The sequence below is a fragment of the Podarcis pityusensis genome (genome assembly GCF_964106645.2).
Source record: "Podarcis pityusensis genome assembly, chromosome: 14".
NCBI classification, from domain to species: domain Eukaryota; kingdom Metazoa; phylum Chordata; class Lepidosauria; order Squamata; family Lacertidae; genus Podarcis; species Podarcis pityusensis.
The window spans coordinates 389,993-415,665 of record NC_138039.1 but is presented as its reverse complement, the minus strand read 5'-3'; the positions used below and the strand labels follow the sequence as shown (position 1 = coordinate 415,665).

General features: G+C 42.9%; 1 pseudogene across 1 annotated transcript; it reads left to right on the top strand.

Moving 5' to 3' along the window:
• Positions 1–15,208: 15,208 nt before the first annotated feature.
• On the top strand, positions 15,209–22,172 carry LOC308462446 (vomeronasal type-2 receptor 26-like; annotated as a pseudogene). The gene is made up of 4 exons: positions 15,209–15,370; positions 18,852–19,079; positions 19,426–19,552; positions 21,274–22,172. The product of its transcript is annotated as a vomeronasal type-2 receptor 26-like (transcript).
• The last annotated feature ends 3,501 nt before the right edge of the window (positions 22,173–25,673 follow it).

Sequence of the window (25,673 nt, the reverse complement as noted above, 5' to 3'; positions counted from 1 at the left end):
CTTTTTCTTCTGGCATCTTTTTTTCTTTGTAATGAAATGGATTCCTCCATTTCCAATGGCCTTTCAAATTTCCTTTGAAAGAAATATTGCTTTTGCTCCCAAAACAGAATTCTGAGTCATTAATTAGTTGGAAACAAGTATCAGAGATAAGTGGAAACCAGTAAAATGCAACAGGTATTTTTTCTTCATAAATTATATATAGGTGGTATCAATTAAATCACCAGGAATTTAGGAAGCAACGTATTGACGACTGTTAATATGGTGCCATTGAAAGAGCAAACGGTCATCTCTGCTGAAAAGTGAGAAGCCCAATATGATATTTGATATCATATGATATCAATATGATATCTTGGAGCAACAGATTTTGATTTTGTGTTTCTGGCTCTCAGCCCTAAAACTCTGGGGATGGAGGGTGAGGCAAGTCTACCCTGACTCCGCAAGCTGTGGCAGGTGGGGAGCAGGCAGAGAACAGTGGACATGATCCACACCTATTTCCACAGGTCTACTTTGTCAAGGTTAAAGTTGTGGCTCTAGTTTGCCCCACTCTCTGCGTCCGTCTTCTTTCTTCCAGATCTGAGTGCAACTGCTGTTCCGTTTAGGAGCACTGAACTGTTATGAAGGGGAAACTGTTGAAATAGACTAGGAAGCATTTTATAAAAGAGCAGATGATGTCTCCTACCTGTTTCATTTGAAATCATCCCATCTGGACATGAAGCACAGTCATAACAACAAAATGGCAGCCCCTCCTTCTTTTTCCGGCTGTAGCCTGGCTGGCACCGATCATTGCACAAACCAAGGGGCAGCACCTAGCCAGAAAGAGAGGAGAAGAGGAAGCCCCCTTTTGCATGGTAAAGAACACAGTTTGAACCAAAGAGATGAGATCACTTGGCAGATTCATGTTCTTCCAGAAAGGAGTTCTGGCTTTACTCCTACATTAAGGTGACGTAAGCCTGGAAAGAGAGCTTACTCTATTGTAGCAACCCCTTCATGCATTAACTTGCTATAAGAATTTTATTTATATCGGACCTTATTCTTGTATTTGTATTCTTAATATTAATAAAACTGTTCCCTTAAAAAAAGAACCAAGAGTCCACTCCCACCTGATTGAATGCTTTGTGCCATGTGATGGCTTCTTCATCCATGCTGAAGTCCACATAGTGTGATTCCTGTGGTTCTACCTTTCCTACTTTCACTCGCAAGAAGGTTTGGTTGGGGAAAGTTACCCAGTTCAGAACATCAAATCCAGCTGCCAATTCCCCATTCTCATCAAAAGACATAAAGTCCCCAGCACTGTTGTTGAAGGAGATGCTCCTCAGGAAAGAGGGAAGCTAGACAGAAGAAAACAAAGCAAAGTTTCAAAAGTAAAGAAAGGGAGAACATTTATTGATTTTACAAAGGAAGAAGTATCAATCAATACATGTCACACAGTGGAAAGGAGTAAAAAATGGTGTGGTCCAACACTGGAGCACATATGGATTTCTAGGAAGTACACTTTGCCAGACACTTAAGTATTTGAGGATTCAGCTCTGGGGTTCCATGTGCAAAGGAAAAATCGTGCAAAGGCCAGAACCCCTGGAACTGCCCTCCACAAGGTGGTCAGGGGCACCCTAGGCTCTGGGAAACTTGCAGGAGGACCCAGGGATGCTCCCAGAGCCCTGTCAGGACCTCTCCACAGCCTGGCAAGCAAGGGGGCACCTTCTTTGCTGGCCTCTCGGACGCACCCAGTGGCCTTGTGTCTCCTTCCCCGAAGCTGGTATGGAGTGCACTGCCTTGCTTACCTGGCCTTGGGAGGGAAGCACCCTCATGCCTCCATCCCAGAGCCCAGCAAGCAAGCGGGAGGGCTGCACACCCAGGGCCCTCCCTGGACCTTCTGAGAGCCTGGTATGGAAGGAAGACCTTCTGGGATGGCAGGAGGAAGGGGGGAAATAAATAGAGAGCAGTTAATGGTGAGTTTTCCCTGCTCTCCATTCTTTATTTACTTTTCCCCACAAACATGAGGTTGCAATCCCATATGTAAAGTGAGCATAAATTGTGGGCCCCCTGTAAATAAGGAACATTCTAGGAGCATGTTAATAAATTGAGCAGACATTTGAAGGTAGCATATAAGTTAATTGGTGCAGAAACAACTGCTGGCTCTAGAAGATCGTTGTTGTTGGACTTAATAGTTTCGTAGTCATGGGTAGAAGCAAACCTAAATGCTGCCAGAGGAAAGTACTGGAGAGGTTCTTCCTGGATAAAAACCTACCATCTTTCTGCTATTAACACATCATGAGGCCCAGTTTAACATGCCTCCTTCTTCACCACTCCTGACATATCAGCATCACAAACACATAGGACAGCAGAACATGCAGCTCCTTCCACAACATTGTTGAGTTCGACAAAGAGGTGACATTTCTGTGTGAGGAAGTGCAGGAGGAGATACTTCCACCTCTGCAACTTGAAGGGGAAGTACAGGGAATACAGTGGTACCTTGGGTTACAGACGCTTCAGGTTACAGACACTTCAGGTTACAGACTCCGCTATCCCAGAAATAGTACCTCGGGTTAAGAACTTTGCCACAGGATGAGAACAGATATCGTGCTCCGGCATCGCAGCAGTAGCAGGAGGCCCCTTTAGCTAAAGTTGTGCTTCAGGTTAAGAACAGTTTCAGGTTAAGAACGGACCTCTGGAACGAATTAAGTACTTAACCTGAGGTACCACTGTATATCGATTCTGGCTCCAACTTGAAGGCAAGGGAAAACAGGGAAGCACTGAAAAGAATATTTCTTTTTGAGGGAAAGGTAAATGCTATAAGAGGTGTTTTATTGTACGTTCATTCTATGGACTGTGTGTCATCATCCATTAGATCAGCCCCAAGCAAAGATTTATTTCAAATATGAAATCTTACCTGCCAAGGTTGCAGATTTGAAGGATCGAGTCCACCTCTGCCTGCCATCCTTCTGGGTTTTGGTCTGGATGAGAGAACCTTGTGCAAAGTATATGCAATGGCATAAACTGCATTATAGGTACTGTAACTTTGACCAGTCATGGTCATTTCAAAAATGTGCCCAGGAAGGCTCTCCAGACTCTCTTTGCCAGTGCATGTGTCTCTGCTTTCATTGGGCTCATTGGAAACAGAAAAGAAGCAGTTGAATGCCTTTTCCCAAAAAGTCTGGAGGAACCCATCTCCATTTGGAGATTTGGGATTTAGTGTCTGAAGGAATTCTTTAAATCCCTGGACTTTTTCTGTGTGGATTGCAAAAGACAGAGAACCATCAAAGAGTTGAATATCATTATACCGTTGCATTGTTTCTGATGAGAAGGCCCATTGGGCTGTCAAAATCCACACTGTGCCTGCAGAATTCTCTGCAATATCTTCATATAATGAAAAGAAATATTTCAACCACTTCACAGCTGCAGTGGTCTGAGTTTCTGAACACAGAACTAATATATTGACTTCTGAGTCCATCAAGATGGAGGACTTAGCCCGAATGAGTTCCAATGAACTGAAATGATCTGTCCCTTGAGATAAGGCTGGTAGTTTTTCCTTGAAGGCTGTGCAGACTCCATGCTGGGAAAGCATTGGCTCCAAGATTTCCATAAACTTCTCTCCATTTTCATCATCTGAAGCAACAAGTCCAACCCACGTCCATTGGAAATGAAGAAGTAGCTTGACAATTCCTGCATATTGATATTTCTCATTGGGCACCGTCCGGAAGAAGGTTTGGAGCTGCAACTCAGTCCTCCTCACTGGAGCTAATACACAATAAGCAATCTAAGGAAGAAATCAGTCTCACAAAAATGGGAGAGTTATAGCAAATGGTTAGGATTCATCCCACATAACTGCCTGAAGTGGAACCCATGAAGGTAAAAATATATTCTTTAGTTTTGTATATCGGAGGAATATGAATGAATATAAGCACAAGTTCCTTGTTTTAGAAAGAACTTTACTCATCAATGACAACATCATGGTCAGGTTTATCATTTACAGTGAAGTATGTAGAAAGTGAAATAGTTCTTAAGTGATATTAGATCTATGAGGATGAAATGCTCAAATCTTTTGTTCGCTAATGCCAACAATATTGTCATTTTCTTCCCAGAATCACCCTTTTGATTAACTACTTTTTTGCAGTAAGGTACTAGATAATGTCAACTAATTTCATGGAAGACATCAGACATTTGAGGAATATTCATATTCATATTCTTTTCTTCTTCTTCTTCATTGGTTGATTTTTTTGCATCCCCCCTCCCCATAGAGTATTTTGTTTACCTGGATTGCAACCACTTGGGAAGGTAACAAAATAAAACCTTCACGCTTCCTATACTTTTTGGTGAAATACCACTAAACTAGTGGAAACTCTGGACGTTTCCTACAAGTTCTGCTACTTTGGAAGGAAGGAAGTAAAGCTCATAGGAAGTCGGGTGAGCACCAAAGCTCTTCCAACCACGACTGAATATCAGTGAGTGAACTCTTTATTTTCCAAAATTTTTTTACCAAAAAATGAGTAAAGCCAGACACTTTTGTATCAGTTAGATTTTTTTCTTTTTCAGTTCCTTTTTCAGAAAAATGAACCCACATCAAAGGAAGTATGGAGAACCAGAAGATAACTATTGTTCCAGAGGCAGAAAAGATTCACAGCTCATTTACTCACTATCTCCCACTTGAACTACTGTCATGCGCTCTACCTGGGGCTGCCTTGAAAGGTGACCTGGAAACTGCAACTAATCCAGAATGTGGCAGCCAGACTGGTGACTGGGAGTGGCCACTGAGACCATATAACATTCAAAGTGTTGGTGCTGACCTTGAAAGCCCTAAATGGCCTCACAGGCCCAGTAGACCTGAAGGTGCGTCTCCATCCCTGTTGTCCTGCCCGGACACTGAGGTCCTCCTCCAAGGATCTTCTGTTGGTTCATTCACTGCGAGAAGTGAGGTTACAGGGAATCAGGCAGAGGGCCTTCTTGGTAGTGGCGCTTGCCCTGTGGAACGCCTTCCCTTCAGATGTCAATGAAATAAACAACTATCTGACTTTTAGAAGACATCTAAAGGCAGCCCTTTATCGGGCTTTACTGTGGTTTTATTACTTGGTCAATTCTACCCAGGCTCCAATACTTTGAGGCTCCAATACTTTGGCCACCTCATGAGAAGAGAAGACTCCCTGGAAAAGACCCTGATCTTGGGAAAGATTGAGGGCACAAGGAGAAGGGGACGACAGAGGACGAGATGGTGGGGCAGTGTTCTCGAAGCTACCAGCATGAGTTTGACCAAACTGCGGGAGGCAGTGGAAGACAGGAGTGCCTGGTGTGCTCTGGTCCAGGGGGTCACGAAGAGTTGGACGTGACTAAACGACTAAACAACAGCACAGAGTGGCTGGATCAACACAGTCATATGGATGACATAGAAATATTATTTATTTTATTTATTTATTTATTTATTATTATTATTATTATAATATTATTATTATTACCTGTGGAATCTTGTAGATGTTTAAGATCATAGTCATATGAAGGGAGATGTTAGAGTCAAGTGCTCCAATAACAGCTATCATATTTCTTTTCTTGTCACATTTGAAGTTGGGGACAATCCTTTCTGTGATGGACAGAAGTTTCAGGGTGTTCTGATAAGTCATCCTTGTATTTCCAAAGCTATCATAGAGGTGGAACCCAAAGCTCATATTCGGTACGATGTTGGGGTTCTCATTGATTTCTTTCACAGCAAACACCAGGGAGAGGGTATTCTGGTAGTTCTTCAGTGTTGAACTAATAAAAGTGTTGTACAATTTGTCAGAGGTATTGAATTCTTCTACCTTTTAAGCACATAGCTGATTTTCTGGCTTTCCCCAGCAAATTCCAAAAGATTAAATAACACAAAATAAGCCCAAAACCTCATATGCATTGTGCTTCCTAACACTTCATAATTGAAATCTATGGTCATTATTCAGTCTGCTTTAGGAATATCGCATCTAAAAAGCATTTAATTATGTGCAGAACATTCACATCCTACAACACACATACATATAAGAGTTATCCCTTATGATTAATAGATTAGACAAACTTAGAGGTATTGATTTTAGTTGGTCTACTCCGCACATGCTTCAGTAAGATGTTTTGTTTTGGAAAAAAAAGTTTGCAAAACGTCAGTTATTTTTACCCAATATTGTTTAAATGGTACAGCTGGGAATATAATCCAGAATATATGATATTCCTGCCTCACAGCATCTGTGTCTGTCAAATTGAATGATGGTGATTGTGAATGTGGGGATCAGGCTTTGCTGCAAAGTAAAACCATCCACCTTTGGTGTGAAAGGAAACACAGAGGGAGGAAGAGGATCAAGCATGAGATCAGGTGAGAAACATGAGATCAGGTGAGGACAAAGCAGAAGAGGCAGAAGACAGAAACCTCCAGATCAGGAATAAAGCAACACAGAAGAAGATGTCATTATCACAATATAAAGAGGTGGAAGCATATTTTTTACCTTCATACATGGGAAAAAAAGTCAAATGTTTTCTGAGCATGGCATGGTTTGTATGGTGTAGTTGTAGCATATAGCAGCATACAGAAGTGTATTCTAGAACAGATAGAGTCATTTCCTTACAAAAGTTCATCTGTAAACTTTGTGTTTGGGTGGGCATGGAAATCTATTTCTTCAGATATGTAGCCAAAAGCATAAAGAACTCCTCCAATTAATAGGTCCCCTCTCTGATAATACTGGTATGGAAGCTGGAAAGGATCCGTCATGGCGCATCTCTCAGAGTCTTCCTTGCACTCAGTTGGAGGCATCTGGAGCCACAGGAAGAGAAGAATCAGCAGCAGAAATGTTCCTGCCATCCTGACCAACACTTATTGCAGAACATCAAATTTCTCTCTCATCCACCATAAATTGCATTAGGTTTAATGGCTCTTGATTATATTCTATGCTATGGATGTTTGTATGTGATGCCAATAAAAGGTTTTATGATGATGATATTGTAAAGGGTATGTGCCAAAGATCTGACCCATGAGATCCTATGTATTCACAATTTCTCACTGGGGCTCTGAATATCACAGGGTTTATTTAATATACTCTTCTACACTCTGATACTGACTGTGTTCATGGTCTGACATGGGATTTGACAAGATGGATGATGAAACCCATCAGTTTGAGATAATTACTGGTTCCAAAGTTATCTCCCTAGAGCATTGTGCTCTGTGAGACAAAATAATAAGAGCAAAATAATCATACATATTTCTTGTTGAGCAGTGCACTGGGAATGGCGAGTCACAGGAAAGCAAGCAGCCCACCTGCAAACTGGTAATCTGAAGGGAGCTCCCTAGTTTTTCCAAATCTCTTCCTCAATCACACATGCACCATTTTTCTCAAGTGTATGTATGTCACCAACAGAGACGTGATTTTTAGGATTTTTGACTCAGGAGTGTACCAACAAGAGCAGCAGCAGCAGCAACAACAACAACAAGTGGTGTATCCTTGTACACCAGTTAAGGGGAGGGAGAAAAAGTTAAAATAATGCAGACTTCAGTTGCAGGTGCAATACAGGGTGTTACATTTCCTCACAAAATAGAGAAATGGTTAGTGTTTGCCAGATATTTCTGTTTCTAAACACTTCGGAAAACCCTTCTTGCATGAATCAACAGTTTAATCTGACTAGTTATATGTAAAGATGTAGAGAAATGCATATGGAGAAATGTATTTTTTCAAGAATGCAGCAGCTAGACTGCTGACTGGGAGCGGCCGCCGAGACCACAGAACACTGATCCTGAAAGACCTACATTGGCTCCCAGTACATTTCCAAGCACAATTCAAAGTGTTGGTGCTGACCTTTAAAGCCCTAAACGGCCTCGGCCCAGGATACCTGAAGGAGCGTCTCCACCCCCAGCTCCAAGGGCCTTCTGGCGGTTCCCTCACTGTGAGATGTGAGGTTACAGGGAACCAGGCAGAGGGCCTTCTCAGTAGTGACGCCCACCCTGTGGAATGCCCTCCCATCAAATGTCAAAGAGAAAAACAACTACCAGACTTTTAGAAGACATCTGAAGGCAGCCCTCTTTAGGGAAATTTTAATGTCTGGTGTTTGTTGTTGTTGTTGTAATTCTGTTGGGAGCTGCCTAGAGTTGCTGGGGATACCCAGCCAGATGGGTGGGGTATGTATGTATGTATGTATGTATGTATAAATAAATAAATAAATACTACTATTGCTACTACTAATTTTTACCATTTCTGAAAACAAGATTTTAACCATCCAGTTAGAGATGTGTCTATTCCTGAATTTTCTTCTAATTCCACTGCTAAAATAGTAATGCCCTGTAAGGCTTTCATGATGGTTCCATTGGGCGCTGTGTTGTTAGGAGTAAAGGTACAACTTCTTTCACCTAACATTACACATACCCCTCCTTTTTCTGCCAATACCATATCTAAGGCCACCCTATTTTCCCAGGCCATCCTCCTTGTAGCATCCAATTGGTCAGCCATACCCTTTCATTGCATCTCTGGTATAATTCAGAAACCTCTATTGGTTATAATATATAATTGATCCAGTCTACATTATTGTTGATTGTGACCCACCAAAACAAGAAAGATTCCCACCCTGCTGCTGTCTAATTTGGGGCTTTAAATTCATCAGGTCCCCCCTAGGAACCCCTATGGAATCTATATAGATTCCATCATCAAAAAAATTAGCCAGAACATTTCATTTCCCCCTTCTTTTTGTTTCCTCATGTTCAAATGTCAGGGTGAATGGGATAGCTAATGGCACCATCGATCCACTCTGGGAACACTTAAGGCAGAATAGTTTCCTGTTTCATCTTCATTCACATTTATGAACTCTACACCATGGGTAGAAAAACCAAGGCCCAGGGGCTGGATCCAGCCCAATCGCCTTCTCAATCCAGCCTGCGGACGGTTCAGGAATAGCGTGTTTTTGTTGTTGTTGTTTAGTCGTTTAGTCATGTCCGACTCTTCATGACCCCATGGACCAGAGCACACCAGGCACTCCTGTCTTCCACTGCCTCCCGCAGTTTGGTCAAACTCATGCTGGTAGCTTCGAGAACACTGTCCCACCATCTTGTCCTCTGTTGTCCCCTTCTCCTTGTAGCCTCCATCTTTCCCAACACCAGGGTCTTTTCCAGGGAGTCTTCTCTTCTCATGAGATGGCCAAAGTATTGGAGCCTCAGCTTCAGGATCTGTCCTTCCAGTGAGCACTCAGGGCTGATTTCCTTCAGAATGGAGAGGTTTGATCTTCTTGCAGGCCATGGGACTCTCACGAGTCTCCTCCAGCACCAGAATTCAAAAGCATCAATTCTTCGGCGATCAGCCTTGTTTATCGTCCAGCTCTCACTTCCATACATCACTACTGGGAAAACCATGGCTTTAACTATACGGACCTTTGTTGGCAAGCATGTTTTTACATGAGCAGAATGTGTGCTTTTATTTAAAATACATCTCTGGGTTATTTGTGGGCCATAGGAATTCATTCATTCCCCCCCAAAAAACATAGTCTGGCCCCCCACAAGGTCTGAGGGGTAGTGAACCGGCCCCCTGCTGAAAAAGTTTGCTGATCCCTGGTCTACACACTGACTCGATTCTCCCAGATCTCTGATATATTTCTCCCCCTGCCTTGAGAGGCAAGCAGTGTGATTACCATTCACTGTGGAGAAGGCAGGTGCAATCCTTGATAGCGCTAAAGGCAAACATCTAACCCAGGGCATTTTAGTTTCCAACACTAATTTAGATAACTGTTTTTTTAAAGGTTTGATTCATACCTTCTATTTTACCTGATGATGGCAGATGCCAAAGGGGTGTGCCATTTAGGGGGTCATTTTTATTATAATTTGGAAGAACAAATTTCATGGCAATAGTCAGCTGTGCACATTGTTTTTTCTAAGAAATATGCAAATAATTTATTTACAACCAACATAGCACCCAAGCCTCCCAAATGCCTTGTCCTGGTGCCGGTGCTATGTGTGGAATATAGCACAGATGGCGGCTGTTGGTAACAGGGCCTTGAAAAAATATTGTGACACAGCTTACAGGAGCACTTCACTACTGCAAAACAACCGTTGCATACCATTATATGAACTCATATTGTTTTTTCTCCCAACTAAGTGTTCCCTGTTATTCATTTTGGGCTTAAATAAGGTAGTGTTTGGGGGAAAGATGTAACCCATTAAACCTGCACTGAAGGATACAATGGAAAATATCTCCACAGCAACTATGTATTTTCCTTGGGTGCTCAGGCGCTCAGAAACAAAGGACACTCAAACAGATAGTTTTCTGCTTCAACCCTTTCTCTCTCAAACTCTGGCCATGTTCCAGTCAGCTTGGATTCATTTCTTGATGAGGGAGATGGAGTGGTCATGCATGTTTGGAGAGGCAAGGCCAGGGATTGATTCATAGGATCAGCCAGTTCATGGACTGCTTTCTTGAGACCCATTGTTAATAGCAAGATTCAACTCAGATATGTCAGAATCTTTCCTGAATTATACCCAATATACCTCATAATCCGGGGAACACAACTGATGCACAACTCTAAAGAAGTTCCGTAAGACAGCTTTCAGGAGCCAGTGTGGTGTAGTGGTTAAGAGCGGTAGACTCGTAATATGGTGAACCGGGTTCGCTTCCCTGCTCCTCCACATGCAGCTGCTGGGTGACCTTGGGCTAATCACACTTCTCTGAAGTCTCTCAGCCCCACTCACCTCACAGAGGGTTTGTGGGTGGGGGGGGGGAGGAAGGGAAAGGAGAATGTTAGCCGCTTTGAGACTCCTTCGGGTAGTGATAAAGCGGGATATCAAATCCAAACTCTTCTTCCTCCTCCTCCTCCTCTTCTTCTTCCAATAAGCCCTGCACTAGGTGGGACATAATCAGTTCTAAAATGTGGCTTAGTTGGCCCCAACATAGATAAAAAGCAAGAGGGCACCAAAATGTTTAAATTCTCCCAAAGACAAGAGCTCTTCAAAAGGGTTGGTTGGGAATACAACCAGGTCTCCTGCCAGTGAGCTAGCTGTAAATTCTTGCATGCGTGTGATGGATGCCTTGAGTTGCACCCCTGCACCACTTGGAACGGGTGCCATGCCTGCCCCTCTTAAGGACAGGGTATCCAGTTAAAGGGATCCAGGAGGAGTTGCTACTGTCCAGACCCCCAGGCGGGATCAAGATGAGGATCCCAGGGGGGTGTTCCTATTTGATGTATGTCCTAGGATTTCCTCACTGACAGCTTGAACCTAAAGGAATGCCTCCAGCAGGCAGGCTGGAAGCCCACCATTGTATCCAATGCCTATACCAAACTTCTTACATCTGTAATCAATAAAAGTTGTTGTCCTGTCTGGTTATTTCATTTAAGACAAAGGTGATGAGTAGCATGGAGTCTGGGCACACAAAGGAAGGAAGGAAGGAAGGAAGGAAGGAAGGAAGGAAGGAAGGAATTATTACTGCTTTTCTCAAAAAGTCGAAGCTCAGAAAACATATGTTATAAAAAAGGGTGGGATGGAGACTCTTTTTTTCCATATAATTTTTATTAACAAACCAATCAAATCACATTAATTCCAAATTACAAAGCCAGATTTTTAATTTTTTGTTGGGGGTACCCATACTTCGAGCTCAGAAAGGGTCCAAACATCTCTCTTGCTGCTGCTTTAATATTCCAATTCTGTCCAAATATTATTCACAGTTCTGTCCAATCTTCTCTCTATTATTTTCTTCATCTTCTTGTTGTTATGGTATATTCCTTTCTTTGTGACCTCTGATAATCTCCACAAGCGGGTTAAAAACAAACGTTGTTATATCCTGTGTGGATTTTCCGTTCCTCCAAGAGCCATATTCAAACAGACAGACGCCATTTCAACACTTCCATACAAAGCATTCTTAAAGTCTGCCCATTAATCCTCGCAGGCCTGTCACACTCTCCTCAAAACTTCTTAGGTCAAACTCACATTCTGATATAATAACAATTCCGTGGTCTCCTCCCCCTCAATCGTAAATCCACCAGGCCTGCTTTCTAACAAGTCTCTTTTTATAACTGCGTCATTCCAAAGGCTTTTCATTCCTTTCCAAATATTTCCCAAGCCATGTCTTTGATTAGTAATTCATTTCCACACAGTTCTTAATCATTCAGCTTATATTCAGTAATTGCAATGATTCTTCCTGGGGGGGAGGATTGTTAGGTAATCACATAAGGTAAAAAAAGAAAAGTCCCCCCCCCATTCTGCCCGTTCCGACATACCGACTCTTTGATGTTTCTTCTTGATATCTTTTCCTGTTAAATCCATCCGTCGCTCCACTTCACTGAGGTCACTTCAATTAGCAGTCTTAACTCCTGTTCTTCACTCGAAATATGTGCATTTGCTTCTCTCTCTAATTGTCTATTTTGAGCTGCTGCAATCAGGCCGCGCGATCAGAGACAGCGTCCGGGAGAGCCGTCCCACACGAGTGCTGTGCGCCTAGTGCCCTCACCCCCTTCTTTCGAACTTGGGGGTGATTTATGGCAACCGCAGGCGAGGCAGTGCTCCCCATTCCCTTGGGGTAACAAGGGAGGCTGCATACTCCCATATCAGCCTCTTAATTACCTCGTGTGGGTCGGAGAGATGGTATTGTCGGCCATCTTCCAATGCGCCCCTAGCGCCCCCCCAGGTGGGATGGAGACTCTTGTTATGACTTTATCGTTTTCTTATCTGATCATTATCTATGTAACTAAAGTTGATAGCACTGTACGTAGTACCTGTCTTGAGCTGGGTACTGGCAGTCCCTGGCAGGTTATGTGCCACTTAAAAAAAACAACAACACCGACCTGTTTTTATTTATTTTCATGGTATGTCTAGGTCCATTTCCCATGGCATTTTTGTGTACAATAGATTGCCACATTCTAGTGTTCCTAGAGCTTTATAAACTGAGGAAGCTATGCCCTTGGAGAGTGGAGAGAAGTTAACAAAGATGTGCTCTATTGCAGTTAGTTTCCTGTTTGCTTGAGTAGAAATGTCTGGGTTTAACAGGAATCTTAACAGCTGTTTGAAATGGTACCATGACCATTTAAAGTTTTGTATGGCAGCTATGAATTCTTCTTTTTGTAGGGGGATACTGTTTGCATGAAGACAGGAGTGCCTGGCGTGCTCTGGTCCATGGGGTCAAGAAGAGTCAGACACGACTAAACGACTAAACAACAACACTGTTTGCATAGAAATCTTTTAATCTATAAAGACGCACCTGTTCCCAACCATTCCAATCTAAGTATTGCCCTGCTTCTTTACTAGATGGGTGAAAGCGAAGAGGGATAAGGGGAGATATTGGGGAAACTGGTTTTTAAAACTTTGATTTCCACACATTTAGAGTGGTGTGGAAAAATTGTTCACCTTTTTGTATGGGTTTTAGTGAGTGAGGAGGGTAGAAAGGGATATGCTCTATATACAGGATCTGAAAAACTTGTTTTATGCATTTCTTTTTTTAAATTTCTGCTCCTTTTATCTCCAAATTGTTTCCAATGGAGATGGCTAGTGGTTCAACTGAGAGGGCTAACAAGAGGGGCGACAGAGGGCATCTCTTTCACACCCCTCTTGCAACAGAGAAAGCTTTAGAATCTATACCATTTACCCTAACCTGAGCATATGAGTTTTTGTATAGTCTAACAATAGAATTCATAAAATGTTGTCCCATATTCATTTTTGACAACAACCCTTCTAGGAACTGCCAGTTGATTCTATCAAAGGCTTTACACACATCTTGTGATATGACTGCTAGTGGTAAATTTTGGCTTTTCCTATGATGGATAGCATTACTTTCATCCTGATCCCCTTCAAAAGAGAGGATTATAATTAATAAACATTTGATAAAAGAAAACAATTCCACTCATCATATTCTCATGTGTGACGCCATCTCACAGGCCAAGACACCAGGGACGTGATTATCTTCCTAACCATTTTTAAATAATATGTTTTCTTCTTGTCATTCAATGGATAGCCTTGCAAGATCAACCATAAGAAAAACCAGATGCTTAAAAACACAAACATGCAGGTCATTGCTGGGGATCTCAGGACAGGCAGGGCATATTTCAGGTTACCTTCAAAGAACACCTATTATAATATAGTCCTCCACTTCCATATTTCAAAGTGTGAAAAACTGGATTCCATAACATGGGCAGAAGGAAATAAATCTGCTTAACTGCAATATCTGTTTGTGAGCTTTCAGGGTAAAGATTTTACAGCGCATTTCCTGTTGTCAATGATTCTGTCTGATTTAGTACCATAGGATCCCCCCCCCATATGTGAAATTGTCTATTTACAAACTTTAAGGTTTCATTCATTTTCACCCTCAAGCTGTACAGCTGCCTCTGAGTCTTTTTAAAAGAAAACCACCTTGAGTTCAACTTCTTCCCTTTCTCAGCGAGAAGAGAAAGTGAGGATTCAGACAGAAGATGCTGTGGAAAGAACAGGCTGAGGTCCACAGGATCATGCTGCCAGTCCTGCTCTCCCTTCTGCTGCTGCCTTACTCTGTATGCCAAACCCATTCCATTAATTGCAGTATATCTGACGATCTTCTTCCTATACCTCATCAATTTTATCAGCCAGGCGACTTTGTAATCGGAGAGATTGCTTCCCAGGTGTTTGTCTTTCACCGCAGTCCCTCTTTCATGGAACGGCCCACCCAGACATTGATTGACAAACCAGTGTAAGGAAGACTCTTTCCCTTTCCTTTCAGTATTATGACAAGTTCAGATCATTCAGCAGAGCAACAGCAGAGGAAGGTGGAATTCCAGCAGTCATGGGAGCTTGCTCATAGCTCTGCTCAGGAAAAGCAGGGCTCTCCAGTGAAGGGGTTGCTAACAGGGAAAGCATTCATGAATACAGATGGTTCTAACTCAAGGTGCAATTGAGGGCATGGAGGGAAGTGGAGCCAACACATTTGCTCCTGCTAGTGCCCTCCAAAAGGAGCACATGCACCCGTTTCTTATTCTGTTTTTGCATTGTTATGCCATAATCATCCAAGTAGACAGAAGTGTGACCATGAAAGGAGAAATCCTTTTTTGCTTGTCTGATTAAATAGCCAGTATCTCTCATTACAATTACCTGAGAAATAAATGCCAGCACTATTTTCTTTGGTTAATAGTCAACCATTCCCATTGCAGTTCCGTGCCAAAGAACTACCAGCATATTCTGGCCTTGGTTTTTGCCATCAAAGAGATTAATGAGAACCCCCAAATCCTTCCAAATATATCCTTGGGATTCCACATTCTCAACAGCTACTATGTAGCAAGAATGACTTATAAGGCCACCTTGAACCTGCTTACCAGACAGTATAGGCTTGTTCCCAACTTCCAGTGTGATGCCCGGAGCAACCTCATTGCTCTCATTGGGGCGCTGGCTTCTGAAACTTCTGCCAATGTGGCCACCATTTCTGCCATCTACAAGATTCCACAGGTGAGACCCAAGCATGGAGATATGGGCATTTTAGAAGGATGACTGATATTGTAATGCTCTATAGTCCATGTGATTAATTGTTATATATTTCTTTTCAGCTTACCTATGGGTCAATTTCCCCAGTGCAGGATGACAAAGTCCTGTTCTCTTCCTTGTACAAGATGGTTCCACATGAAGCCCATCAGTACAAGGGGGTTGTCCGATTACTTCACCATTTCAGGTGGACATGGATTGGGCTTGTTGCTGTAGATGATGACAATGGGGATCAGTTTTTGCAAACAATGGAGTCAATGTTATCCCAAAACGGCATCTGTTGTGCCTTCATATTTAGAACAGCAAAGAGGACTTATATGGAAGAGTTGATAGACATGGTTTTAAGACAGCTGGACAAATATCAAGTTTTAACGGATGGAAAAACCAATGCATGTGTTGTATATGGAGAAAAACCCTCCCTCCAAGTTTTAAGAATGTTACTGTTTTTTGCAACAATGCATGGATTGCCACCTGTGTGTAAAGTCTGGATTGTTACATCCCAATGGGATTTCCCTTCAATATCAATTCAAAGGCTTTGGGATATAGAAAGCTTCCATGGCGCCCTATCCTTCACAGTTCATTCAAAGGAGCCCCCTGGATTCCAGACATTTGTTGGGAGCATAAAACCCTTTTGGGCAAAAGGAGATGGTTTCATTCAGAATTTCTGGGAGCAGGCATTCAGCTGCTCATTAAGAGATTCCACTGGGAATGTGGAAAGCATGGAGGCCTGCACAGGCCAAGAGAAGTTGGAGAGCCTTCTTCATACTTTCTTTGAAATGCGTATGACCGGCCACAGCTACAATATCTACAATGCTGCTTATGCTGTGGCGCATGCTTTGCATGCCACGTATATGTTCGCATCCAAATATGAAATATTAGTAAAAGGAGAGAGGGCAGCATTTCACTATATACAGCCATGGCAGGTAATTCCACCTCTTTGCTGAGATCTAGTGACTGTGTCATAAAACAAAACATATTGCACTCAGGCTGTACTGAACTGATGAATGCAATTTCTCATGTGTTTTACCCAAATGGAATCTGGCTGTTTCCTTTTGGTGGTTGGAGTGGGGGTGGAGAGATGACTATATTTGTAGAAGATAATTGGAATGAACAACAACCGATTTCCCCCATTTCCCAGGTACCTGTGGTTTTCTGAATCTATGTGCCCATTAAAAAGATGGATTCCTCCTTAGGCCCTGACTGGGGGCCACCATAATATTAGGCAACAGTTGAGTATCTACAGAAAATAATCCACATGTACAGTGTCAGCAGATCGTTCCTTCGGCAGGTTAGGAAGGATGCAATACAATCAAATAATCCTCCTATAAGGGAACAGTGGGCTAAACATCTAAGGTAAAAATAATAATACCTTATAAAAAAAACAAAAAACCAACAACAACCCAAACCCAAATGTGCTTAATTTTAAAGTAGATGCAAAGATTTAAGGGCACCCATCCCAGTGTTTTATTTTGCTTTTTGAGGGGAGTCCTATGTGCGTCTCATCAGAAGTTCATGGAATGAGACTTACTGCCATATAAACCTGACCAGGAGCTTGTAAAGAGGAGGGTGAGACTGTTTCTTTAGGATTCAGGCTGGTTTCTTGTCTGAGCTGTTTGGAGGCTCGATTGTGAGCTGGTTTGTGGCTCTTGGTGTGCTTGGCTGCATGCTCTGCTAACGCACATGATCTGAGAGGAAGCCGGGCTGCATGAAGAAGTGGGCAAGGAGTTCTCTGCCAGCAGCAGTTCTCCTTAGCTGCTTGCAGACTCTGGGAGCTCGTGAACTTGTAACCAGGGGTGTTTGTGAGGGCATTTAGCAAGAGAGTTTGAGGGGAGGCTTGTCTCACCATGTGCTTAGAACCAAGAGACATGGAGGTTGCAATGACCTGCAGTCCCTGTGCCATGTTTGCCTTCCTGCCTGAAAATGTGCAAAACGTGGGTGGTGCTGTGGTCTAAACCACAGAGCCTAGGACTTGCCGATCAGAAGGTCTGCTGTTTGAATCGATGGGGTGAGCACCAGTTGCTTGGTCCCTGCTCCTGCCAACCTAGCAGTTTGAAAGTACGTCAAGTGCAAGTAGATAAATAGGTACCACTCCGGTGGGAGGGTAAACGGCATTTCCGTGCGCTGCTCTGGTTTCGCCAGAAGCGGCTTAGTCCTGCTTGCCACATGACCCAGATGCTCCCTGCGGACAAACGTTGGCTCCCTCGGCCAGTAGAGTGAGATGAGCGCCACAACTCCAGAGTCGTTCGCAACTGGACTTAACGGTCGGGGTTCCTTTACCTTTACACCTGAAGCAAGTGCAGGCTGCTCGTCTTGCTGTAAGAGAAGATATGATAGCTTGAGGCTCACATATCCACACTTCAAGTCATCAGGCAAAATGAGGAATTCACTGATAAAACAGAGTGGACTGTCCTGGGACAGTGACACAGGGGGTGCCCCTCGGGAGGAGAAAGATCACCCAGTGCAGGAGGCGAATCCCTGGAAGAATGTGAGGTCATGTCAGTGTGACAAAGGTAGCATCCCAGCAGCCATGGGAGGTTGCCAATAGCTCTACTCAGGAAAAGCCGGGTTCTCCAATGAAGGGGAAGCAGAAGGTTCCCCACTTGTAGGGTGTCCTGCACCCTACAAAAGCAGCAGTATAGAGAGATAACAGGAAGTCCCACGAAGTGCGCTGTCTCTTAGGTGCAAAGATGCATGACGTGACAGAGAAGTTGCCACACCTTACAAAGACAGACCACACTCCCCTTCCTTCTGATTCACGGGGGTAAAAACCAGGGGTGCAACTTGAATACAATATTAGGGGGCAGGTAACCCCAGCCCCACATAACTGATCACAAGATGTGGCACATGCACACCATTTGACATGCAATGCCCATCAACTTTGAGAGGTCTGACCCCCTCAAATATTTTATTGCAGGGACTGAAGGGACCTCGGCCCCTAGGAGTTGGCCCCTATGGTACAAGCAGTACTGCCAGAGACAGCCTTCAACATATAGCAAGGAACTAGGAGACTCAGGGTAAGAAGCTGAAGGGCTTAGAGGCACAGGTGGTTTTTTCATCACTCCTTCCTGTTGAAGGTTGTGGCTCAGGAAAAGAGGGGGAAATACTGGAAGTAAACCACTGGCTGGACAGGTGGTGTTATCAGGAAAGATTTGGCTTCTTGGACCTGGCCTCCACTTCCTTGAGGAAGGACATCTGGCAAGAGATTGATTGCACCTCACAGCAGTTGGCCAGAATGTGTTTGCTAAGAGTCTCATGAACTTGATGAGGAGAGCTTTAAATTAAATATTGAGAGGGAAAGAGACAATATTACAGACTCCGGGGGAATACCTAGTACTGGGGAGAATAGCTTCATCTGATACCATCTGACACAAGTCCGCTCCATCTTTAGAGAAGCATAGAACTCAGTAACTCACATTCTCACCGTGTTTCATTGTCTCTTTCACCAAAGCTCCATGGCTTTCTAAAGAACACCATGTTCAACAACAGTGTTGGAGAGAGTGTATATTTTGATACAAATCAAGAATTAATTGTAGATTTTGATGTTACCAATTGGGTTACTCTCCCTAATCGATCATTTGACAGAGTCAAAGTTGGAAGACTGGATCCTCAGGCTCTGGCAGGCAAAGAGTTAACTATTAATGATGACCAACTTGTGTGGCATAGAAGCTTCAACCAGGTGAGACAAAACTTCAACTGCAGGAATGAATAAAATGAATGGAAATAGTTCCTATTTTGCCAGTGTAGAGTTCTGCCTGTTCAATTCTCCTGGGTAGCATTACGTTTGCAGACATTTGATTTCATACATTCATCCTTGAAAAATGCCATCTTTTTTAACTCTTAAGACATCACTTCTGAAATAAGCTGGATTGAATGCCACAATGTGCCAATTATTTCATGAACTGATTTGGGAAACCAAGTCAGGACTCCTTCTTGAACCCATTTTGTCCCCTAAGAAAATGTTTCCAAGCTCAGGGCATGAGTGAGGAAATTATGCTTATCTTACTGGTCACATTTCTGGACAGGTTGTGCCTCTTTCTGTGTGCAATGACAACTGCTATCCTGGCTACAGCAGGAAAAAGAAGGAGGGAGAGAAATTTTGCTGCTATAATTGTGCTCCATGTCCAGAAGGGATGATCTCTAACCAGAAAGGTAGGAGCCACAGTCAGTCAACAACTAGCTCTGGTCTAAGCACCTGTCTCTGGGAGTTTTCTGACTGGCAGAATGAGCAGGTGAGAGCTTTTGCACCATCTGGAGGCTGACATCATTGTGTAGACATTTTCTGCAGAGTAAGTAGTTGCTGAAGGGTTTAAAGAGAGAGAGACTGCAAAACTGGGCAAAAAGTAACAAAATGAATTTCAGTAGGAACAAATGTAATCTTCAACTTTAGATACAGTAAGCAATGCTAAGGATCTGACTCGGTATAGCACTGGTTCCTATGTTCCTAGTCCCCATCTAGTATTTTCATAACATACAAAATAAAAATGTTGTTGTTGTTGTTTAGTCGTTTAGTCGTGTCCGACTTTTCGTGACCCCATGGACCAGAGCACGCCAGGCACTCCTGTCTTCCACTGCCTCCCGCAGTTTGGTCAGGCTCATGTTTGTACCTTCGAGAACACTGTCCCACCATCTCGTCCTCTGTCGTCCCCTTCTCCTTGGGCCCTCCATCTTTCCCAACATCAGGGTCTTTTCCAGGGAGTCTTCTCTTCTCATGAGGTGGCCAAAGGATTGGAGCCTCAGCTTCAGGATCTGTCCTTCCAGTGAGCACTCAGGGCTGATTTCCTTCAGAATAGATACGTTTGATCTTCTTGCAGTCCATGGGACTCTCAAGAGTCTCCTCCAGCACCAGAATTCAAAAGCATCAATTCTTCGGCGATCAGCCTTCTTTGTGGTCCAGCTCTCACTTGCATACATCACTACTGGGAAAACCGTAGCTTTTACTATATGGACCTTTGTTGGCAAGGTGATGTCTTTACTTTTTAAGATGCGAAAATAATAAAACAAAATAATAATAAAACAAAATAATAATACCGATCATTTATAGAAAAGCTTTTGGTTTTTCATTGCAGCACGCACGTTATTCTAGAACTTTAATACAAGTGGCCAGTAGCCTAAGTTCTGGCGGGTGGGTGGAGTCTGAAAGGAGAGAAGACAGGAATAAGTGGAGAGGAGGAAAAGTCCAAGCTGGTGGAGGGGCAGAAATAGGGGGCTGATGGACAAAAACTTTCCACTGAAGAGATTGGTTAGCATGAATATAAAACTCTAAAGGCTGAATTTTCTAATTTTGCATACCAGGCAATTGTAATGGACAAACACATGGTGCTCTTTCTCCTTTCAATATTATTACTGTATTTCACCACATAATGGTCATCACTGCATAATAGTCGCACCCCCTTTCTTTGCTCCCTGAAATCAGTTCCAGAGCATTCAGCGCATAATAGTGGCAGGACATCCTCAGCGCGCTTTCTCTGTGCCAGCCAAAGACACAAGGGGAGTGGGCGGGGGGGGGTGTGAAGCTGCCATGAGCAACATAAACAGAAGTCTGTTCATGAATAAAAAATGTTTCCTCGCATAATGGTCGTGCCTCAGGTTCTTCCTCACATAATTGTCGCACCCTCCTTTTTTGTAAAGAAAAACCAGCATGAAAAATGTGACCATTATGTGGTGAAATACTGTCTTCCCACAGCACTCTTTTGGGAGGGAGAGAGAATACTAAAGCTGGGTGAAAATTTTGCCAAAACACACGTAGAAAATAAATGAGAGTTATCAGTTCTGAATCAAATATTTCCTGGCTTATAGGTGCTTCTAATCTGCTCAAATTCAGTTACTCCTTGAATCAGCTGAAACATTTCTATGTGCCATCCTTTTTTCAGACATGGATGTTTGTTTCATATGTCCAGAAGACCAATATCCCAACCAGGATAAAAACCAATGCATTCCCCGGATTCTAAGCTACCTCTCTTACAAAGAACCTTTAGGAATCTTCCTCACAATGTTGGCTGTTTCATTCTCTGTGATCACAGTTTTAATACTTGCAGTCTTTAGGAAGCACCAAGACACTCCCATGGTCAAAGCCAACAACCGGACCCTCACCTACGTTCTCCTCATCTCCCTCCTTCTTTGCTTCCTCTGCTCTTTGCTCTTCATTGGGCAGCCTGGAAAGGCAACCTGTCTTCTCCGACAAATGGCTTTTGGCATTGTTTTCTCCTTGTCTGTTTCCACTGTTTTGGCAAAAACCATCACTGTGGTTCTAGCATTCATAGCAACCAAACCAGGATCCAGGATGAGGAAATGGGTGGGGAAAAGACTGGCATAAGGTATTGTTCTTTCTGGCTCATTGATTGAAGTGGCCATTTGCACGGTTTGGCTGGCTCATTCTCCTCCATTCCCCGATGCAGACATGCACTCTGTGAATGGGGAAATCATCATGGAATGCAATGAGGGCTCCGCTTCCATGTTCTACTCTGTCCTGGGATACATGGGCTTCCTGGGCATTGCCAGTTTCACCGTGGCTTTCTTTGCCAGGAAGTTACCTGACAGTTTCAATGAAGCCAAATTCATCACCTTCAGCATGCTGGTGTTTTGCAGTGTGTGGCTGTCCTTTGTTCCAGCATACCTGAGCTCGAAAGGAAAATACATGGTAGCTGTGGAGATCTTCTCCATCTTGTCCTCCAGTGCTGGGTTGCTGGGTTCTATTTTCTTCCCCAAATGCTGTATCATTATTCTGAGGCCTGAGCTGAACAGAAAAGAACATTTAATAAGGAGATCATAGTTGTTGTTGTTTAAGTGGCATTGTCTCGGTACATAGGTACCTTGGGTTAAGAACTTAATTCGTTCCGGAGGTCTGTTCTTAACCTGAAACTGTTCTTAACCTGAGGTACCATTTTAGCTAATGTGGCCTCCCGCTGCCGCCGCGCCACCAGAACACAATTTCTGTTCTCACCCGGAAGCAAAGTTCTTAACCCGAGGTACTATTTCTGGGTTAGCAGAGTCTGAACCCGAAGCGTCTGTAACCTGAAGCGTCTGTAACCCGAGGTACCACTGTATTCTTCATTAATACATAGTTCACCAGACATGGCAAATTGGCCATGGAGATCATTACATCTTTGATTGACACCAGTTCTTCAAGCACTTAAAAAATAATAATATTGTTATTATATTAATGTAGAAAAGGTTCAAATTTGTATGAGAGTTTCTTTCATCTGTAAAATAAAGCTTTAACACATTAACCTTTGCAAAATAATATTTCTCAAAAGCACATTCTAGAGTTAAGATATTTGTTCACAGAATCTAAGACAGATTCTGAGCCAATTGCAGACATGGGCAAAATTTGGTCCAATGAGGGACAGGCATCCACATCAGATGAGGACAGAGCTGATATCTCAGACTTAAGAGCTTAACTTGAGTTTCATTTGAACCAGCAATGAGGACTAAATTGTGCATATCGATGCCTATCTGAATGTGCCTTTGTTATCCCATGAAATTCACAAGTAGAAGGCTGCTTCTCCTTTACTGGATTGGGAGAGAAATAGCCTTGGCTGGTTTCAATACTTCATACTGTGTTGAAACCTGTTCCCAAATTTCCTGGTTTTATGAGTCATCTGTGAAAAAGACTCTTGTCTTCTCCCCATTACTGTTTATAGTGTTCCCCTTGTAATTTCCCTTTTTAATTCAGAGCATTCCCACATACTTCATGCGAACAAACGGGTTTGGTTCTGAAAGTATACCAAAGAGGGGGTCACAAGGATCTTGGCTCATCACGACCCTTTGCAAATTCTGGTTTGTAGTCCCTTATCAATAATAATAACAGTAATTTATTTCTTGCACCCAGCCCATCTGACTGGGTTCCCCAAGCCACTCTGGGTGGCTTCTAACAGAATATAAGAGAATGCACAATACATCAAACATTAAAAGCTTCCTGATTCAGGGTTGCCTTCAGATGTTTATGGAAGGTCATATAAATGTTTATTTCTTTGACTGGCCAGGCACCAGTATGGATTAAGCCCTATGCCTGATTCCCTAACTTCATTTTTTGCAGTGAGGGAACCGCCAGAAGGCCCTCAGAACTGGACTTCAGTGTCCAGGCTGAACGAAGGAGATGCTCCTTCGGGTATACAGGGCTGAGGCTGTTTAGGGCTTTAAAGGTCAGCACCAAAACTTTGAATTGTGCCAGATCTTTCAGGACCAATGTTACATGGTCCCAGTCACCAGTCTGGCTACCACATTCTGGATTAGTTGCAGTTTCCGAGTCACCTTCAAAGGTAGCGTCACATAGAGTGCATTGCAGTAGTCCAAGAAGGAGATAAACAAAGCATGTACCACTCTGGCGGGACAGTGCACAGATGATAGGGTCTTAGCCGGTGTACCAGATGGAGTTAGGTAGACAGCCACCCTGGGCAGAGAATCCACCTGTGTCTCCATGACACTTCTTTTCTACTAGAACTTAATATCAGATCACCCACGTCCACAAAGGCAAACGCCAGATCTAAGGCATGTCCATGGCTATGAGTAGGGCCAGACTGATTCAGGGACCAGCCCCATGGAGGCCATGCTTTCATTAAAGACCCGAGCGGCCCCTTGTAAGGCTGTGTTGGAATGGATGTTAAAATCCCCTAGGACCACCAGGCTAAGTGTCTCTGGGAGAACATCTGACACAATCTGAAGCACTTGCACAGTGTATCCTTGGTACAGTGATGAGGGTGGTACACTAGCAGCAATCCAGTACTGCCTCTATTACATAGCTTCCATAACATGCACTAAGAAAACTGGGTCTCCCTAACAGGATGCCTGGTGAAAACTAATGACGTATTAAATGTAACTGCAACCCCTGCTTCCTATCTACATGACCTAGGTTGCTGTGCATAGGTAAGGTTATCCAACTTCCAAGTAAAAACCAGAACACCCCAAAATTGTTGAGTGAATTGTTCTACGAAAACACCAGAAAAGATCCCCCTGGACATCACTTCCGCCTTGGAAATCCTGGTAATTTCCAGGAAAATCTGGACCTATGGTAGCCTTATGCATAGGAGAAACTTGTTGGGCAAGCAGTAGCAAGAACAGGCCCAGCTGCCATGTCCAACCACATTCATGTTACACCTGAGAGGTCAATTTCCCCATCCATGATCAAGTCATGGGTGACACTTTAAGGAACACCCTTGTTGATATGTGTGTCCTTCTTGCCAGGATCAGTCCCAGGGGCAGGAATAATCTTCAGACATCAACTGAGCCTGCCTCCTCAGAAATGACATGGTCTGATCCTCAAGCAGGTCCTCCTCCTGCCCATGATCACTGACATCAGGTGTCCCAATGCATCCCCCATAGTGGAACCTGATCATATTGATAAGTTCAAGTGGTTACTTAGAAACCCTCAATTGTACACCTGATTATGTAATGTGGATATCAAGTTCAGCACAAGGATACAGTCTGTATTGAGCTAACAAAGGACAATAAAGACATTTCTCATTGCTGTTCCATTTCAAAGATGCACCAGCACATTCTGGCCTTGGCAATTGCTGTAAAGGAGATCAAGAAGAATTGCCAAACATCACTATAGGATTCCACATTATCAATGGCTGTTACATTGCAAAGATAAAGCCATCCTGAACCGGCTTTGTAGATTGCGAAGGGTTGTCCCCCATTTCATCTGTGTTTCTCAGAAACAATTAATTGCTGTCTTGGGAGGATATGTGACTGAAGCTTCAGCCTTTATGGCCAATATTGTTGCCATCTCCAAGATTCCACAGGTAGGTCATTATCAAGAGTATACAAAAACTTAATGAGACATAATTTGAATTTTTTAAAAAATGTTTTTGATTAATTTTCATTTTTCACATCACACATAAAACATTTTAAATGTATATTTTTAATCCACTGGAATTGTTATGTTATGTTTTATATTATATGTTATGTTGTTATGTTATGTTATGTTATGTTATGTTATGTTATTATAAATATACCACCCTTCCTCTCAAGGGAGCCCAAGGTGGCAAAGAACAAGTGATAAAACAACAAAACCTCATATGGGGATCAAACCTACAACCTTTCCTTTATCAGCACCATGCTCTAATCATCTAATTGATATTTAATTGAAATATTTTCATTTATAAAGGAATAAAATGATAAAAGAAAATAAAAGAAATGTGGAGAGAGAAAAGAGAGACCGAGAGACCAAGAGAAAGAGAGAAACATTCAATATGTGCAATGTAATACATTAACTAAAGTCATTTTCACTGCTATAGGTTTTAAATGGTAGCAGTGTGTTGCCATTGCCCCA